The sequence below is a fragment of the Lissotriton vulgaris genome, chromosome 5 (genome assembly GCF_964263255.1).
Source record: "Lissotriton vulgaris chromosome 5, aLisVul1.2, whole genome shotgun sequence".
NCBI classification, from domain to species: Eukaryota; Metazoa; Chordata; class Amphibia; order Caudata; family Salamandridae; genus Lissotriton; species Lissotriton vulgaris.
The window spans coordinates 1,887,551,083-1,887,572,290 of NC_141693.1; the positions used below are offsets into that span (position 1 = coordinate 1,887,551,083).

Below are 21,208 nucleotides of genomic sequence, written 5' to 3' on the forward strand. Positions count from 1 at the left end.
ACGGACGAGGTTGGGAAAATTAACCCCCCCCCAGATTCTTTGGTTGCTGAAGACGGGATAGAGAAATCCTAGATTTTCGGTTATTCCATAGGAACCGAATAAGGATGCGATTGATGTGAGTAAAAAAGTAAGCAGGAAGGGGGATGGGAAGCATTGAGAGATAAAAATTGATAATGGGAAGAAGCGTCATTTTAATGGTTGCCAATCTTCCCCACCAAGATAGGAATAGTGGAGACCAGCGATCTATACGAGCGGAAAGCTTAGAAAGAATGTCTTTATGATTAATTTTGATGGTATCTTTGACATTTTTAGCATAGAGGATACCTAGACATTTGATTCTCGTAGGATTCCATTCAAAACCAGAGCCTTGAAACATGTGGGGGAGACAGAATTTATTAAGGGGTAATACTTCAGATTTATCAATATTCAACTTATATCCAGAGACTAAGGAGTATTCATGAAGTAAGGAAAAAAGAGCAGGTAGAGAAGTATTAGGTTTAGAAATATAAAGTAAAATATCGTCAGCATAAGCAGTAAACTTGATATCTAAATTCTCATAAACAAAACCGGAATATGATGTGGAGCGCCGTATTTTTTCAAGAAAGGGTTCTAAAGCCAAAATAAAGAGAAGGGGAGACAAGGGACAGCCTTGCCTAATGCCCCTATGTAAGGGGAAATAGGAAGATTGAGCACCATTAACCCAAATGGAGGTGGAAGGAGCGGAGTATAGTAAGTGAATACGTTTAATAATGTGTGGACTGAAACCATGCCAACGAAAAGCGCCAATCATAAAATCCCAACTGACTCTATCAAAAGCTTTTTCAGCATCAAGGGTAATGGCAGCAAGTGGGGCATTCAACTTTGAGGCAAGGTGAGTAATATTAAGGAGAGTTCTAGAATTGTCTGTGATAGATCTGCCTTTGACTAAACCGGATTGGTATATGTTGATGAGGTCAGGAATAACAGAATGTAATCGAGAAGCTAAAATTTTGGCATATATTTAGCAATCTGTATTAATTAATGAAATAGGTCGGTAATTTTTACAGAGAGGAGGATCTTTATCTTTTTTTGGGAGTAAGCATAACATGGCTGGGGTGAAAGAACCTCTAGATTCATCCATAGAAAGGAAATAAGCAATCAATGAGGATAAATGTGGTATTAAAAAGTTCTTAAAATAAAAATAGAAACGGACAGTAAAGCCATCGGGACCGGGTGATTTATCATTAGGTGAGAGAGAGTAATGGCTTGAAGAATCTCTTTTTCGGATATGGGAGCATCAAGGGAAGAAAAATCTATATCAGCGTTTGAAGATTTGGGTATGGTTTGGAAAAATGAATCTATTTGAGCAGAGGATGGAGTCGATTCAGGAGTGTATAGAGAAGAGTAGTACTGAACAAAACAGTCAAGGATCTTATCATCAGTGGAATGACGGTTTCCATAAACATCAGTAATGACAGCTATTTTGGACTTCTGTTACTTTACTTTGAGATAATTGGCAAGTGATTTCCCAGCTTTATTACGCCCACCATACATTTTTGAATTAAATTTAAGAAGATTATTACAGGCCGCATCCCAAGAATATTTATTAAATTGAATTTTAGCTTTGACAAGGGAGGAAAGGGCTTCTGCAGAGTTGGAGGTATAAAAAAGATGCTCTAAGTCCTTTATCTGTTTAAGAATAAGGGAGGATTTAGAAAGGGCTTGTTTCTTCTTGCGAGAGACAAAGTCAATGATATAGCCTCTAGCTGCTGCATTAAAAGCATCCCAGATAAAATGGAATAGAGAGGTCGAATTGAGGTTATTTCGAAAAAATTCCTCCATAAAAAGGGTAAACTGATCAGTAAATTGGGGATCAAGAAGGAGAGAGTTATTCAAAACGCCATCGACGGGAGCTAGGTGTAGGAGAAGGTAAGTCAATGTCAAGAATAACAGGGGCATGATCGGAGATAAGGATAGAACCGATTTCAACATTTGTCATGTATTGGAAGATGTGTTGGGTGAGAAAAATATAATCTATACAGGAATGTGATGCATGGACAGGAGAGAAAAAGGAAAATTCCAAGGTATCAGGGTGGGATCATCTCCATGAGTCAATTAGGCCCCTAGAAGTTATAGCTTTGTAAAAGGACTTTTGCATCTTATTGGGGATAAATCTAGTTTGAGACTTGCGATCCAACAATGAGTCCATTCGTTGATTACAATCACCAAAGGAAATGATGGACGGGGTGTTGACAATACAAGCACTCACCCCCAGTCAACTGATCTGGGTTTAATTTATCACCGTTCTTTAGCCCACTCTGCCACTCCAGTTCAGACATGGCCATATGCCTCATGGGAACAGTCCAGCCCGAACTGCCAAGCCATGCCTTCCCTGGACCAGAAACAAGCTACCGAGGACCGGTTTCTGGCATTTCAGCCATCTTCAGCCCGGCTTGCTTGAATTCAGTGGCAAAGTGAGCCAGGGACTCACGTCTGAGCATACCCTGCCAACTTATGGCGAACAAAGAACAACCAAAGGAATTGATGGACGGAGCGTTGACAATACAAGCACTCACCCCCAGTCAACTGACCTGGGTTTAATCCATCACCGTTCTATAGCCCACTCTGCCACCCCAGATTAAACCCAGATCAGTTGACTTGAGGTGAGTGGGGGTGAGTGCTTGTATTGTCAACGCTCCGTCCATCATTTCCTTTGATTACAATCACCATCAACAATTAGATCAGCAGTAGTATGGGAGGAAAGAAACATAGAGAAATCATTCCAGAAATTTAGATCGATACCATTGGACCATAAAAATTACAAAAGGATAAATTAGTATTATTAACGGTAACATCCAAATATAACCATCTACCATTAGCATCTGAAAACTCATTTTTTAACTGAATAGATAATGATTTGTGAAACAAAATGATAACTCAATTTTTATTGCTAACTGAAGGGGAACAAAAAACCTCTCCGACCCATTGTTTGTTTAAAGAAGACAAGTCTTTATGGGAGAGGTGGGTTTCTTGCAACAGAGCAACTTGGCATTTCAATCGTGCTAAATGAGATAGAACCTGTTGTTTCTTGACCGGATTGCGAAGACCTTTAACATTCCAAGAAATAACACAAAGACCATTCATTTCTGGAAGTCACAGAAGAATAAGCAAGAGGATAGAAAATAAGGAGCATAACATAGTTGGAGTAAACAAGAGATAAAAAATAGAGAAGAAAGGAGAAAGGCTGCTGGAAAAGGAGTTAAATAAAAAGTTGTTCTGTCGGGTGACAGCACAAATGATTTACAACTGCTATTCAATGCAATCTACGAAAAGAAACCACCCTCTGAGAAAAGCAAAACCAGGTCCTTACACTGAATGAAAAGATGACCTGTACGTGATTTGTTGAATTTTGTTTTTATCTGAATTAAATTCATTCAAATTGATTTTTTACACAATAAATACAATGACTGTCAATATAATAATTGAAGTGCAAACAAGTGACAATAGTGAATAGTGATCACGTGATAAAATGATATGTACAATAATGATGTATTCCAATACAATCAATATATACAAATATATACAAATGTTTTATTTCCTAAAGGCCATCCGCTGATACGATTTTCCAGAATCCTATTTATTTATTTCAGTTTGCTGACTGATTGCAGCAGTCGAATGAGCAGCCGTGCCATATAATTACAGCGCGATTTTCACACAGTTCCGGATTAAAGGACTCTGTGCCATTCCTGTCCAGGCGATTGACACTGACTTGGCCCTAGGACTGTCGTACCTTGTACATCTGTCTTGAGAAAGACCCGCCGCGACCTTAAACACGGGCGCCGAAGGGTCGAAACGTCGACATTTCTTCACAGGCCCAACAATTCTAGAATTCTAGCAAACTAGAAGATTTCGTAGGTTGCATTGAATAGCAGTTGTAAATCATTTGTGTTGTCACCCGACAGAACCACTTTTTATTTAACCATTGATTACCCATAACCACTGTAGGGAAGAAAATAGGAAGGAGCAATTTGCGGAAAAGTTGAAAAGACTGAGGAGAGTCATGACATGAGTAGCGAAAAGGAAATGAAAGAAGAAGGAACAAATGCAAAATGCCTTAAAAAAAGAGAAAAGCATGATAAGGGAAGGAAAAACCAAGGGAGAAGAGAAAAAGAGGTAGAGAAAGAAGAGGTAGAGTGAAAGAACAGAGGGAAGAAAATGGAGGTAAAAAGGAGGGAGTGGGAGACTAGAACTCCCCTGAGATAAAGTGAAAAAAGAAAGATGGCAACAAGCCAAGTGGCTTTAGCCATTTGAGGACTAAGACACGAAGGACAGTAGAGTGAGAGTGGGAGCAGCGAAGAGCAAAACAACCGCACAAGCAAAAGAGAATGTCGAATGCATGGTCTCAAAACCAATAGGTACAAGGAGAACAAGAAAAAGGATAAATAAATCAAGAGACCAAACACAACCAAATAAGACAAATAAAGGGAACTTACCAAACATTTGGGAAGGGGAGGCAGCGTAACGAGATGCACAGAACAGAAATCAGGGCAACACAGTAAAAGGGATGAACAACGAGAACAATGAAGGGGGAACCTGGAAAACAAGATGAGAAGAACAGGAACAACATTACCGTGGAGAACAAAATATCAGAAAATATAAGACAACAAGCATAAAAACAAAGAAAATAAGATCGACTGAGTTCCATGGATTCATCCTTATGGGTATTGATGAACTTCCGAAGGTCCGCCGGATCGTCGAAGCTGAAAGTTCTTTCTTGTAGGTCACTTTGAAAAAACACGGTTTAAGAGGCCATATCTGGCATTCATAGATCGTAAAGTAGGCCTCAAGTCTAGAAACTCCTTGCGCCGTGCAGCAGTTGGTTTAGAAACATCTTGAGTGAGAAAAACTTTATGGCCAGACCAAAGTAGCTGCTTGTGCTGCTTGGCAGAGTGCAGAATAGACATAAAGTCTGAATAAAGAAGGAAATAAGCTATGATGCCTCTGGGTTTAGAGGATGAAGAAGAGTTCTTTGGTCCAAGTCGGTGAGCCCTTTGTATATTAACATCCAGGTGCTTAGGAATGCCAGTAGTAGGTAGGACTTGAGTCTTCAAAAATTGGATAATGTCAGACCCCTCTGAGTTCTCCGGAATGCCATAAATGCATAAGTTATTACGCCAATTGCGATTTTCCAAATCCTCAGAGGTTTTTTTGAGCAAAGTAACTTCTTTGGTAAGACTGGCAACTTTAGCGACAACATCCTGAGCATCACTAACTTTTTGTTCCACATCAGATACCCTCTTGTCCAGACTAGACCATTTCTCATCAAGCCTCTGAAGAGTAGTGGTGGTATCGGTCATGAAAGGGCGTATAAGGCGTAGCTCCTCCATGATATCCTCCAACGTAACAGGCAGTGGAGATTTAGAAGAAGATGGAGGGTCTTTTTTAAGGCGTTTACCAGTGGAAGCAGGATCTTTGCGTGTAACAGCGGAAGCACCGTGAGCCTTAGAGTTATGCATGGGCTCCATTGTGCACAAAATACCAAGAGGACCAATTTCTAATACAAAAGGAGGTGAAAAAGGCGCGTGAGAATAGGAAACTGGCAAGCGAAGCAACAATTATAAGATGAGGAGCAGTAAAAATGACTAAAAAATGCAGCATATATTAATGAGATAACAGCACTTCCATGCGGACGGAAGAGTACATCACAAAGTCCTGTAACAAATGGTTAGGAGAGAGTACTGAGACGAATAAAAGTTCCATAAAACAAAGTCCAAGCAGGCAAAAGAGAAGGGTTCATCAAGATTAGCTGCAAAAATTGTTCATCATTGGTGACTACAGTATCAAAGTGAATGAGAAAAAGAAAAAAAAACGTTGTGTGAGAAAATGCAGAAAACAACAAAATGGCGTCCGTTTTTTCGAGTGAGGAGCGTTTCCTCATAATTTTAGTTGAAAAACAGCTTATTGTGCCACAAAAAGCATACCAAAGTGAGGAGGAGCATCTCCGATTGCAGAATCCTCGTAGTTGGAGAGAAAACGCTGTCCGAGTATATTCCCTTTGAAAGCGAGCACCGCCCGAAATCGCGGAGCTCAGGGAGGAGCGGCCATTTTGCCTCGCCGCGTCCCGCGCTCTCCCGGCCAAGACCTTTTGATATAAATAAATATATTACAATATACTTATGCAAAGCGGCTTTCAGCCAGATTTCTTCATACATTGGTCTGTTGGTGTGTCATTCACATTTTGTTTCCATCTGCTACAGCATTCATTATGGGGCAGTGGGTCCGCCCCCACTTCAGCTACTGGATAACTTAACTTTGAGTTACTGCATTTTGCTCTTTCACAAAAAGCACTTCCACAAACAAACTAGTTTCCATCTGAGGCAATGCTTTTTTGAAATGTATTACTTTGATGTTGCCTTTGTGTTTTAAGTCTGTGACAGGCCAAACTCCATGCTTTATAAGTTCTTGTCTCCTGCCAATGCTGTTGTAAATTCATTTTGGAGTGTCCTTTGTTTACTTTTGTGGTTTTTTAAACAAATTTTATTGCATTAAGTGTCAAATACACTACAGCGCTCTGTAACCCAGAGGCTAACTGCTACATTTTGCAGCATAGAAATTGCTTTGACGTTTAAGAAATACATTTTGTAAAAGAAAAAATGATAAATCACCAACAAAACTCCACCCCCAAATTCACTGTCTTTGCACCACATATTAGACATCACCTGCCCTCCCACAGCATGCCTTTGTTTACTTTTAGACTGCTGGTATTTCATGATATTACATATTGTGTCCATTTGAAACTGTTATGTATTAAGTTAACGAAAACTTCAATATTGTACATGTGAATGCATAAGTGGAAAATTCTTCAGAATACATTTATTCTGGACTCAATTTCACCAACGGTGCTTTAATAAACTTTATCCATGAAGAAAACCAGCCTTTATTGTGTCTTACCGCAGCACTTGTAAAACGGTTTCTTTATTGCCTGCTTGGCTTCTTTGTTACTTTCTTCCTCAAAGAGGCTGACAGCCAATGGCACAATTGACTTTTTTAGGTCTGTGTTAGACAAGACATTTTGATTTTACTAAAATTATGTGAATGACAGTTACTTATAGGGATTTTCAGACAACCTTATCTATTTTGTCTGTGATTATGTCATTCACATTTTTCTCTAATCCACTCAAACATGCATCAAGGGAAAATGTGTCACCCCATCTAAGCCATTCACTTATTGCTATGAGTTACGGCATCTTTTGTCAATGGTTTTTTCCAGATTGACAAACCAACAGCAGTTTTCCAAACAATAAGGTTTAGCAAAAGCATTGAAAGAAAAAAAAAAGAATTGTTAAATGGCTGGCGGATGATGCCAAAACAACTCGCTTTGGCAGAGCTTGTTTACATTTTTGGTGGGTGCGCACCCACGGCACCCACAATCCTTTCTTTGTTGGGGGCTATGGTGAGAATCCCAATGCCTCCGTGGCCACAACCGACTGCTCGGCCAGCACCATAGTGTGTGCTGGCGGGAGCAGGCATCATTACTTTAGACCTTCTCGGGTGGGAGCAGCATTTTTTACTGCTCCCCCCGGGCGGGGGCAAACTTCAGTGGGAGAGTGTGGGCAGGTGTTCCTGGCAATGGGGTCCCTGGGACTACTGCAGGCGTATTGGGCCCCAGTGGATTCCCACGCCTTTGCCATGTACTGCTTATTATCACACATATGACATCACTCATGACATGTTCTATGAAATCATTGATACCATCACTGATTACATTTGGAATGACATCAATTAGTTATAGTTAATTTAGTAAACTATAACTTGTGAATTTTTTCTAGTTTAAAATCCTACATTTTAACTAACATTTTCACCTAACGGTATCATTACTTTATCCTTTATTTTTTTCCAGTGAATTTATATATATTTTCACTAAAAAACAAATTTTACTATAACGTTCTTTTAGCCATTGTTTTTTCAGTGACTATAATATAATCGATATACACATATATGTTACTGAAGAAAAAAAGGGTAAAGCGATACTAGTATGTTAAAAATACTATTTTAACCTATAATGAAAAACAGGCTGAAATTCACCAATTAAAGTTTATAACTTTTTGCATAGTTTTATATAGCCGAACTTGACCCCAATCGGGTATCAGAGCGCTTTACATAGTACCAGTTACATTACGTGAGGACACACATTCATTTTGGTAGGGCATGGGGAGATTAAGTGATATGACCAGAATCACAGGATGTTCAGCGTCATGGCCGAGACTGGAACCCAGTTCCCCAGATTCGAGCGAGACCGCCCTGGCCGTTAGGCCAACTCCTCTCCCCAAGTTTAAAGACATCATTGATGGCATCTCAAATGGCATAAGGGTTGTAGTTTTTAAAGTAAATTAAGATATTATTACCCGAGCTAACTATGACATCACTTTAACCTTTTCCCTGTGACATCCTGGATTCCCTCAGTCTGGTAGACCTGTTTGACTGGAATCGCTAGGGACTCTCCCTAGATGTGGGATGCTAGTAATAGAGGGTTTAAAGCATGAGATATGATTACCAAACACAGAACAGTTTTTATCACAGCTGTTATGAGATCTCATCACACACCCCTTCTCAGAATGACAGAATATTAAACAGCTCTAGATTGTTTGAGACTCAACGTTCCTTCTTGAGCGTTTACTTTTTATGTGCACAGGCAAACAATTTGTGCCTTTTGATGAGAAGTTGTATTTTTTTTCAATTTTTATTGCACAATAATTTTTCTTTTCAAATGCCTTTCACATCACTGTTTGTAACATAGCTTTTGAGATCATTGTTTTGCGACAATTTTAGCATATTTAGTTCCGCGCACCAGTGATGAATTTAGCCCTACTTGATTGCCTGCTGATTTTGTCGAATATTAAAGCCTTAAAGACAATTTCCAGGCTTGTAACGTTTTTAGTAACCAAATCTCATAGGTCTGCTTAATAGTATCACTTGTAAGGAGACGATTCAAAATGTGCACATCAGCGCTCCTACCAGAGTCAGCACCGGCGATCTCCAACTCACCCTTATTCGCATGTGGCTTTGGAAATATTCAGGAATTACACCTGATTCTGGTAACTGGCATCTCCCAGCAGAGCGCTGTTAGCGTCCCTCTAGCGCCACTGGAAATACAGGACTGTGCATGCTTCTTTGGGCATAGTCTCCCAAGATGGCCGCCTCCTGGTGAATTCTGGACCTTGAGGTTCAAACATAGGCATTCTTCCCAAAGGATGATCAAGGGGGCACCAAGAAGGTAACGCGCAGTCAACAACACAATTCAACATAACAAACATGAACACATAACTACAAAGTACATCAGCACTAAACAACACAAACACAACCACAATAATAGCAGTCAACAACACATGACAACAGACAAGATCACAAAACACATAACTATAAAGGCAACACATTGCAGAAGCAACACAATAATAAAAAAAAACACACAGCCACCTCAACAACATCCCAACAATACAACAACAAACAGCACAACAAAATACAGCAACATAACAGACCAACAAAGCACTTCAACAGAAGACACTACTTTGAAAACAGAAAAGTAAAGCATAACATTAACAACCAAAAAACAACACAGGAACAGTAGCACACAACAGATCACACTACAAGGCAAATGTGTTGTGTCCGGTTGTGTTGTGTTTCTGCAGTGTTTAGTTTTGTATTGTGACTGTTTTATGTTGTTGCAGTGTACAGATCTAATACTGATTTGCGGTGGGGCTTGAGTTGAAATTTCTTGGACATTTTTAACAAGCATAATAAAGTAGGTCGTCTGTGCTGACAGGAAGTGCCATGAGATTGAATCCTTTTAGGATATTTAGGAAGGAGAAGCAATGACAAAGGGAATGCTTGCGCCTGTTATAGAAAGTTGATGTTAGGGTGTGTGCAATCGGTGCATGTTCTCTGCATTCTTGTATAGCTGAATGTTGCAAGTGAGAGGGGTTTAAGCTACCTATGACGTGCCATGTGGGACTCTGTGACATGATGGTGGGTACCCGCAGCATAATGCAGGCCCTGGAATAATAATGGTCGTTCTTTACCTACAGTGGACACCTAAGGCATGATGGATGGTACCCACTTCAGGCACAGTGCTGCACCTAACATTAGGGTGGGAAGTCTTAGTGAAATGGGGGTGATTCTTGGCACAGTGTGGACCTCAAGGGCATGTTTGTGGCCACCACAAACATAAAGGTATCTTCTAGTAGGCTCTTTCCCCACGTTGCGAAACCTATGACAGGTTTCGTGTGGTCGCTCCTTGGAGGTGAAACCTATTACGGGTTTCACTGATGCCACTCTCTTCAAACAGAAGAGAGTGGCATCAGTGTCTATCCTTCTTACTCTAGGGAGGGTTACAGTCACCAAAACCACGTGGGTGGGGGGGGGGGATAAGAACAACTAATATAATGTGAGGAGGCTTAACAAAAAAAAATGAAAACAAAACCAAGGAACCTGTTACAACATATACCTGAGGACCTACGTAGAGGGTTGGCAACAGGATAGGGGTCAGGCAAGGTATAAGGCAGAGGTCGCGGTAGTTTGAGGATGGTAGGCGGCGGTGTGAATCTGTTTAATGTGCAATTGTTGACATACTTCCTTCACTTCATGAGTCGGGAAGTAAAGGGCGTGCCTTGATCAGTCAAGATTTCCTTTGGGAAATTTGGGAATGTTAATCATAGCTTTAGCAATTTGGGTAGTGTTGGGTTGTCTCAAAGCCATAGCTTCCGGGAATCTTGTGGCATAGTCTACTAAGACCAGCACATATCGACATCCACTACGGCAAGGAAGCAGAGGGCCTATTATATCCATACCCACCCGGGAGAAATTATGGGTAATGGTCGTAGGGGCACTTTGGGGGAAAGTGACTGACTAGTTTTTTGGCACACTGCACATTCCCTACAGTATTTCCGGACTTGGTGGTAAATACCGGGCCAATAAAACCTTTCTAGTATGGCTTTTTCAGTTTTCTCCCCTCCAAAATGGCCTCCCAACAGATGACTGTGGGCCAAATACAACACTCTGTCCCTAAAAGGAACAGGGACCAAAAGCTGTGAGGGTTGTGTCTTACCGCCTTTCCTATATAACAATCCTTTAGTAATGAAAAATTGTGGACCTACTTGAAGGGGGTCTTCCTGTTTACTGGCTTGTCTCCAGGCTTCTTGTAGAGTGTTGTCTTCCCTTTGTGCCGCCCGGAAACTCCTGTCATGTTCCCATAAAGGAGGAACAGAGTCTGTTAGTAGGACTGGTTTCCCTTTTTGTTTTTCTAGCTTTCGTTGTCGCCTGCTTTTCCTGTCTTTGCCTGGTTCCCATTCCATTTGGGGTTCTGTGAAAAAGGGAGCTTCTTCTCTCCAATCTGCTGTAGCGCCTCTTTTCCCCATTAATAGTTGATTAAAATGGGGGTAATCCGTTCCAAGGATCATAGGCTCCAGTAAATGAGGAAGAAGACCAACCCTCATTTTGATAGGGTTTTGGGCGGGTTGGTGTTGTATCTCCAAATCAGTCATGGGATACAACTTGTTATCACCGTGTATGCACTGGATGTTCACCACTCCCGTAGGAGGAGATACCTCTCCAGGGACTATTTGGGGCCTGATCAGGGTCTGTTTACTTCCTGTATCTACAAGGGCTTCCCGGGGTTCCCCATTTACAGCAATTTGTCGGTGGAAGGAGGCCAACTCCTCTACAGGTCCGCCATATAGAGCTCTTGTATAGCCGACCTCCATTGGTTCTTCTTTTTATGTCCATAGGTTCCGCAGTGGACACATTGGGGTCCTAAAGGGGCTGTTGGTCTCTGAACCACTGGGAGGGGATGAGGTACACAAGGGTTACAGCTTCGGTTTTCTTGGGGAACATGGAAGATCGTGATGGCCTAACTATGGGATGAGCAGGTGGTTTCCAAGTGCCTTCGTCCTTTCCTTTTTGTACTTCTTGGGCCCTAAAGTACGCAGAAGCTACTTTCACGGCTCTTTCTAGGGTCAGATCAGTGTGTTGCCGCACCCACTTCTGAATCGGTGGATGTAAAGAAGTGAGAAATTGCTCTAAGTATATCTTCTCTAAGATAGCTTCTTTAGAAGCTGTCATAGGCTTTAACCAACGGTCAGTAGCATCTTTTATTCGGTAAAACAGAGCTCGGGGGTTCTCTTGGGGACCTTCTTTAATATGCCGGAGACGTAACCGATAAGCCTCTTCATCGATTCCCATTCTTTCTAGAACACAACGTTTAATATCAGGATAGGGTGTCAGACCCAGGGGGTTTGCAGCTTGGTTTGCCGCCTGGAGATCCCGACTCAGAAGAGATCCCAGATACTGACCCCACCTATCTTCGGGCCATCGAGCAGCTCGAGCCATTCTTTCGAAATTAGAAAGAAAAAATCAGGTTCTTCCTGTGGTACATATTTCTGTGCTACTATGGACGGAGGGGCAGTATATCCGCGAGGTTGTCCCAATGTCTCTGCCAATTTTCCTATGGCGGCCTCTTGTGACTGACTCTGTCCAGTAATTGTCTTATGTAACGCGCCCCTGTCTGTTTCTGCAGTTTCCAAAAACTGCGTCATTATTTTTTCCAATCGTTCTTGTCCTTCTGCCATTTTCTTAATGACGGTCTCCATGGCTTCCGATCCCACTTCTGACACCAAATGTCGGAGGTATGGTCGGAAGCAGAAGCGAGGAGGCCGTATGGGGCCAATATTGAAACTATTTATTTACATTTATAGAAAGGAGGCATACAGTTAGCACAAAATGTCACCATTAGGGTAAGAGTAGCAGGACAGTTGTTATTCCAAAGGTGTAGTTTCTTCTCTCTTCGGATATTGCTGGGAGGAAAGTATCTTCTAGTAGGCTCTTTCCCCACATTGCAAAACCTATGACGGGTTTCGTGTGGTCGCTCCTTGGAGGTGAAACCTATTACGGGTTTCAGGGGTGGCCCGGGTCTGGATGCACCTCAAACAGAAGAGAGTGGCATCAGTGCCTATCCTTCTTACTCTAGGGATGGTTACCGTCACCAAAACCACGTGGGGGAGGAAAAGTACAACTAATATAATGTGAGGAGGCTTAACAAAAAAAAAGGAAAACAAAACCAAGGAACCTGTTACAACGTATACCTGAGGACCTACGTAGAGGGTTGGCAACAGGATAGGGGTCAGGCAAGGTATAAGGCAGAGGTTGCGGTAGTTTGAACAAGTTTGCGCATCGGTTTTTATATACACGCATGGATGAAAGACTTAGGCTCTAGTAGGAGACAGCGAGTCTATAGGAGTTTCAGAAGCATGCAGCGCCTTTCCCCAACCCCGGACAGCATCCCTCCCCTTCCCTAGACCCTTGCCCGCCACGTACCACAACTAGCCACAACTCTCCGGAGTTGTGGCGGCTCGCTCGTCCTCCGGGCTCCACCACTCTTCACTCCAGCTTTCCTCGTCGTCGCGTTCTTAGGTCTCGGCGTCTGCGTTTCCTCCCGGCAGTTTCAGGTTCGCGTTGCGCTCTCCTTCCGGTGTCTCCGTCGCAGACAACTCTAATGGTGTGCCTTCTCGTTTTTCAAGCGGTCGCCGTTCCTTAGAGAAGGGTCCTGATTGGTCCTGCCTCAGGTCGATTCCGCCTCCCAGAGAGCGGGCTGTATCCGGATCACCTGTGGAAGGCTATGGGAGGAGGAAAGATTCGCGGGTTAGCGCTGCTGGTCCAACACAGACGTCCTCCTCTGTTTCATACTGGTAAGGAATCCATTGCGGGTTTTTAGTGATCCGGGGTTCGTTATGGATGGGGACGGGACCTCCCTCACAAGCCACTACTGTATATGTTGTTGTACTAGCACAGGGTTCTCCAAAGTCGGTGCGGGAGGGCCGGATCCATGCCAGATTTTTAGCACCTCCCAACTTAAGTAAATGTAGTTATCTTAAAAATCTGGCATGGATCCAGCCCTCCAGGACCGACTTTGGAGAAACCTGTAGCAGCATAATTGTGGTAAATCTTTAGATACTGTGGGAATTATTACCACTGTGATATATTGCACAGTTTGATACTAGCATTTCCATTACACTTAAATTTACAGTTTAATAACATCACTTTTGCCAAGAGATGCTTGTCTTATAAGATTGTGGTCTGCCTCCATGGACACTCTAAGTCACTCACTCCTTCTCTAGTCATCCATCCATGCATTCTCTTAAACAATTCATCTATGCGTTCACCCATTTATCTATTCTCCAATGCACCCCCCATTAATTATCCATACCTTCACTTATTCATCCAACTAATGCACCCAGTCATCCATCCAAGTGTGTACACATTCTCACATTCATCCCATCATCCACAAAAATGCCTCGCTGTGGGACTCCACCTGGTCACCTAAAAACCTCAGACCCATCCCCAGCACACAAGCAAGAAGCCTCTGGATCATCATCGACAGCAAGCTAACATGTCAGCCCAGGTCAATGCTGTCGCCATGGCCTGCTTCCACACCCTGAGGATGCAAAAAAAGATTTTCATATGGCTATCTAACAACACCAGAAAAACCGTCACACACGCCTTCATCGCTAGCAGATTGGACTACGGGAACACCCCCTGCATGAGAATCACCAGCAACCGCACAAAAAGACCCAGACCATCCCGACGCAGCAGCAAGACTGGTGGTGCTCAACCTGCCAAGCTGGTCTCACGTCATCCCGCACCTAAAGGAGCTACACTGGCTCCCTATGCATAAACTGTAGAGTCAGCGCTCTAGTTGATGCACGTCGCATGACGACGCGACGTGCCTGACGCCATTTTGGGGGATGCGCGCGCATCCTCAGTGAGAAGGCGTGAGTGCCGGAGCCCGGACGTTCTGCCGGCTCAGCGCTCTCTGCAGATATAGTTTAAATAAATAGCGTATTAACCTCACGCTGTGTCCTGTCATAATTGGAGGCAACAGGCATCATTACAATGGCGACGAGGACGGGATAAAGACAGGCAAGAAAACGGAGAAAAAAAAACGAACACTAACTTTGAAAAAACTGAGAGCCCTGAACCCAGGAAGAAGCATTAAACAACCTGCCCGATGAGCCTGTAAGTACAGCAACCATACAGCGTCAGAGGGACATCAGAGAGCGCGGCAGAGCCCACAGCCACACGGAGGAGCCACACTTAGAACCGGGGAGGAAATAAAAGAGCGCGCAGAGGGGTAGACTGCCAAGGGCACCCCACAGCACAGCACAACCACGGGCAGGAGCACTGGCGACCTCAGGGAAGAGCGAAGGGGCAGAGATACAAAGCCCCCAGCTGCAAACCGAGAAACAAGAGGAGAACGGCGCACCAGGCAGCCCCAGAAGCCACAGTGGGACTCCACCCCCGGGAAGGTGCGAAAATATGTGCGCACAGTCATCGTCCGCAACGGCCCCCGTACAATTCCTACCCAAGCCAGGGGAACCCCTTATGAGGTGGGAAGACTGGAGGGACTACATCGACAACTTCATTGAAGTACTTGAGGATGAAAATGAGGAGATATTTACCAGCAAGAGGAAGAGACGAATACTACTACATAATCTAGGCCCGGAGGGGCTCAGAATTTTCAAAAACCTAGTGCCCAAACAACGTGGGAGTACAGACGACGATGTATACGCCCACGCTATCGAAGAATTGAACGAACACTACAGACCTGCGGGGTGTGTCTCGATTGACAGATACAACTTTCAACAAAGGAAGCAGCAAGCGGGAGAATCGGTGGAAGAATACGTGGCGGCATTAAGGAAGTTGGCGTCCACATGTAAATATGATGCATTCCAAGTTGATTTCATTAAGGATCAAATCGTAATGCACACCACAAGCACGGCCGTGCAAGACAAACTATGGGCCAGCGGGGATGCCACGCTAAAGGAAGTAATGGTAATAGTCAAGAAAGCGGAATTGGAGCGACGATGCGCGGAAGCGGCAAAAGGAGACAGTGGCCAGTCCAATGGTGAACAGGATAGGAGAAGATGAGGCCCGAAAGGACAGCAGAAGCAAAGGGTTCACGCCGAAGGGACCGAACAGGTGGCAAGGGAATCCAGAATCCAGGACCACCGGGAAACCAGGTGGGGAACAACAAGAAGGCCTGCTATCAATGTGGAAGTTGGGCGCACGAAGCCTACGACAGGAAGTGCCCGGCGTTTCGCGCCAAATGCATGTTCTGTGGGATCGTAGGGCACTATGAGAAAGTGTGCCGCAGGAAGTCCGCCAAGAGTGTGGTTAAATACGTTGACCAAGGACAGGAGGACCCGGAGAAGAGTGACCAAGAAGAGGATGACACCATACTCTGCATCTACGACCAAGTGTTAAGTGTAGATAACAAGAAGATCAGACCATGCAGGACGTGAAGGAATGCATAGTAAATGGCTGGCCAGAAAAGAAACATCTCAGTGAGACCCTAAGGAAGTACTACGAGGTCAGGGAAGAACTGTCGGTGGACGACCAAGGAGTGTTCGTATACAGGGGGGACAAGGTCATTCCCCTAGCAGGCATAGTTCCAAAACTATTGGCGATACTACATGAAGGTCATTTGGGGATAGGAAAGACAAAATTGTTGATGAAGCAAGGATACTGGTGGCCAGGTATGGACCTGCCAGATGACCGGTATGTCAGGGAATGCACACAGTGCCAAGGAGCGGACAAAACACTTAAGCCACTAAGACCGGCGCTGGGAAAATTCGATTCCCCAAAGAACCCATGGGAAGAATTATCCATCGACATATTAGGCCCGATCTTAGATGGACATGGAACCCAAAAGTATGTGTGCGTCCTCATCGACAGGTACTCAAAATGGCCTGAAGTGAAGGTGGAAGAGGTAATGGACACAGAGACAATCCTAAAGTTTTTGAGCGACACGTTTGTAAGAGAGGGCATTCCCAAATCAATCCTGAGCGACAATGGCCCTCAATTTACCTCAGACAAATGGACTAAATTCATGGAGAGAAATGGCATCCTCTCCAAACACACTTCAATTTATCACCCGGCAGGAGATGGACTAGTAGAACGCTTTAATCGGGTGGTGATGGGGTCTGTGCAAGCTGCGATAACAAATAACAAGGACTGGGAGAAAGAGATATGGCACATGATATGGGCGTACAGGATCACCCCCACAGGAACAGGATATAGCCCCTTCCAAATTTTGAGGGGCCGTGACCCCTTCACGAAGGACAACCGAGCTTGGAAGGAGAAAACAATCACAAGCAAATGGTCCCCCGCAGTGGACCAGGCGAACTTGGAGAAAGCACAGGCCGTCTATGCAAGATACTACAACATGCGAAGGAATGTGAAGGACACTGGACTAGAAGAAGGTGAATGGGTGCGAGTCAAGTTAGCGGTTATGCAAAGGAAAGGGGACAGCAAATATAGTAAGCCCCTGCAAGTCAAGGAGGTGTATGATAGAGCTGCCTTGTTAAGTGATGGCAACGTATGGTCTCAGGACCGCATGGTGAGATGCAACAAAGTATTACAGTGGAGCCAAGGTGAGCAGGAACTGGAAGGAGTGGTGGAGTCCGGTGCAGGAAATGAACAATTCAACTTGGAGATGGACACAGAAAGAGGAGAAGTCAATGGAGAGCAAAGCAACAGAGGTAGCCTTGGGACGGAGAAGGAGATGAATACCAGGAGATCAACAGAGAGCCCAGTGGCAATGAACAATAGGGGAGGTGGCGCAGAGACTCACGAAAGAGAAGCCACGGCTACCCCGGCAAGACAGACACGCAGTGGGCGAACGGTGGTGAGACCATCCAGATTCCAGGACTATGACATGAGCAGTAGACTGTAAGTTTTATGTTGTTCCATTGTTTTGAAAAAAGGGAGATATGTAGAGTCAGCGTTCTAGTTGATGCACGTCGCGTGACGACGCGACGTGCCTGCGGCCATTTTGTGGGATGCGCGCGCATCCTCAGTGAGAAGGCGCGAGTGCCGGAGCCCGGACGTTCTGCCGGCTCGGCGCTCTCTGCAGATATAGTTTAAATAAATAGCGTATGAACCTCACGCTGTGTCCTGTCATAATTGGAGACAACAGGCATCATTACATAAACATGCACAATTCAACCCACACATGCAAAGCACCACACAACACAGGACATGCCTACCTGAGCAACCCACAAGGCACTGGTGCTCAGCTGGACTCTCACTTGCATATATACCATGCATACACAAAAGCAGAGCAGGAGGTCGTTCTCCCTCATGCATCGCTCATAAAGCGTGGACCGACCTTGGACACCACTTTAGAGCCTCCTCATCACTGCTTGAATTCTGTAAAAAGCTAAAGAACTAGCTCTTTAAGTAGGGCCCTTCGAGGCCACCACCACACACCTGCTAAGTGACACGATAATCGTACAGGTAATTAGACACTATAAAACATTTCATAACAAACATAACGCAACATCCATTCAGAAACACACACCAACTTGCCAATCTATGAAGAATCAATTTCACTTAGCAATTGTCAAGGCCTGTTGGCTTTACCAGCGCTCGTCCTCCATTGGTTTCCCAGTTCCCCCTTTAAAGGTGCAGACAGTGCCAGGTAAGTTGTTGACGCTGCCAGCTCAGAGGCAAACGCCCCCAAGTTACACTAGTGTCAGGCAGTGTGAAATCAGAGGCAAACACACACACAGCTCTTGGTGCAGATAATCACAGCACAATCCCAGACACAAGAAACCGCAGTGCCAAGGCTGACAAGTGTTCCATGAAGCGTAGGACATTTAAGGACTGTCCTGTATGTTTAGCTCACTGCAGCTGTGCAGCCTGGAACTTGTAGTTTTGATTTTACCATTAACAGCCAGCATGTGAAACGCGTTTCAGTAAACAGCCCAGACGTAGAGGCACTGCTTTTTCTGCAGCAACGACTCCCACCTCTAGAGGCAGCACTCTCAGCAGAGATTCGGGCCTTCCCAGAGGTAGACGCCCCGGTACAGATTCAAACATAAATTGCTCACATGCAGACACAACATATAATCTGAGGACACTCCCAGCTCAGCCGCAGACACGCCCTACTCTGGTGCAGACGCTCCCAGGTTAGCTTTATGTGCATGAGCAATAACCAATCAAAACCCAATTCTCCACGAAGCTGTAGAAGGAAGTAAAGACAGACACTCCCACTTCACAAACTGGCAGAAACGAAACTTAACTTCGTCACCTTGTATATCAGCAGGAACATGGCTGCATCTATCCATCTCCTAAATTTGAAGGAAGAGGCCACGTGCTCCATATGCCTGGAATATTTTACAGAACCGGTGTCTGTGGAGTGCGGACACATCTTCTGTCTTTCCTGTATCAATCGGTGCTGGGAGGGGCTGCAGACAGACTTTCCCTGTCCTGAGTGTAGAGAAACCTGTCAAAGTAAGAAACTCCGACCGAACAAGAGATTGGCAAATGTGGTGGAAACGGTGAAACATCTTGACTTACTGAGTGCGACCCCCGAGGAGGCGAATCTGTGCCGAGAACACGAAAGAGAAACTGAAACTGTTCTGTGAAGATGACCAGGAGCCCATCTGTGTGGTCTGCAGCATGTCACGTGATCACAAGCCTCACACAGTGCTCCCCATTCGAGAGGCTGCCCAGGAGTACAAGGTATGTGTGCTACAGAGCTGGGGTATAGGGGCAGGCAACACTGCTGCAATTCGAGTGGCTGCCCTGGAGCACAAGTTGCATCTGCTGGAGGTGAGGGTAAGGGGCGGATTCAAGCTCGCATTTGCTACTCACCATTCCAGAGGCTTCTCTGGACTACTACAGTGTAAGAGGTACCTACTAGTTATAGTGTTACCTAAGACCTTTTGATTTTACCAAAATTATATGCATACTGTGCCTACTTATATGGGGCTTTTAGCATGCCCTTTTCATTTATTGGTCTGTTATTGTGTCATTCACATATCCCTTCCGCCCCTTACAGCATACGCAAACGGGTCCGCCTACTTCAGCCATTGGCTAACTTCACTGCAAGTGAAGGCATTCTGCTCTTACACAAAGAGCGCATCTGCTCACAATGTCAGGGATTTCTATGGCCCAAAAAGTATTTTTGCTTTTTAGCCAATGTTGTTTTTAGGTTGACGAGGGCCCAGCAGCTTTACCAACAGTAAGTGTGCAAAAAAAATTACAAAACAAGTTTGGACAAAGCCAAATGGCTGGAGGCCAATGCCAGACTTATTGGCTTTTACCCATTCATGTATATCCTGTGTCTGCTATTATCCTTACAAACTGCATACAGTTCATCTGCACTATCATGTGACTATGGGCATGAGATATCAATAAGTCACTATATCATACAGTTTTTATCTTGCCTTACAAGTCAGGGATAGGGTGGGACTGACCTTGGTTTGCTTTTGGAGGAAAGGGGGGTGCATGTATCAAAGGGTTTTACCCATTTTATGTCTGTGGGTAAATTCTATGGTACATAAGGGCCTGGATTCTTAGACCAAAACGTACTCTGTGATACTGAGGTGACTTAAGCATTTTTATGGGCCTGGTGATTCTGATAATGATAATAACCTGCTTTTACGTTTAGCTGTTCTGGTGCATCAGAGCCAATCCTGCAAATGTCATGACACTGACAAAATACAAAGACCTCCCTGGAATGGGAATCGCAACCAATTTTTCAGGTCTCTCCTAGCGATGCAGCGCTTGTGCCGCACTCCTTGGCGAGATCTATTGTTGTGGGTTTTGCGTCCGAAGGGGGACAGGAGATGTGCACTTGCCTGGACAGTCGATGTGCACGTGTATGGCTCGTGATGGTGTTTCTGCAGAATGCGTGCATGGAGTGCTTTCACTTGTTTATTTTGCTGCATCTCCTCCCTGGCGCAACGTTTTGACTTGGGGGTAAGAACTTTTTTTTTAATTCAACCGTACGCTGCATAGCAGTGCCGCTGATTACTACATCGGTGGCCATACACGCACACTGGCTGGAGGTGCGCTCGTTGTCTGGGGTCTGGTAAAGTTCAACCTCCGTGTCTGTTTCTTTCTACAAATTTCTTTCTTTTATTTGCTTCGAGTCGTGCGTGCGTGTGCAACAGACGGGGTTTGGTACCTCAAGGAACTGCGCCAGCTCCACAAGCGTAGCTGTCACATAACATTTGGATGCCGCATATCTGATTCCTCTGAGTTTTAAACCAGTAGATAACCCGCTTGCCTCCCATTCACCCGTCCTCTGTGTTATAGTAGAAGGAGAAATGCCTTATTTTTCCCTGTTTCTGGAACAGGAGCAGCCCTCATTCACAACATCAAGAGTTGG

At 44.4% G+C, this 21,208-nt stretch overlaps 1 pseudogene across 1 annotated transcript in view; it reads left to right on the forward strand.

Moving 5' to 3' along the window:
* The first annotated feature begins 19,077 nt into the window (after positions 1-19,077).
* LOC147717630 (E3 ubiquitin-protein ligase TRIM39-like) overlaps positions 19,078-21,208 on the forward strand; it is a 245,838-nt pseudogene continuing 243,707 nt past the window's right edge. Inside the window, exon 1 of the transcript XR_015296081.1 lies at positions 19,078-19,554. The product of XR_015296081.1 is annotated as an E3 ubiquitin-protein ligase TRIM39-like (transcript). The remainder of the gene's footprint in view (positions 19,555-21,208) is intronic.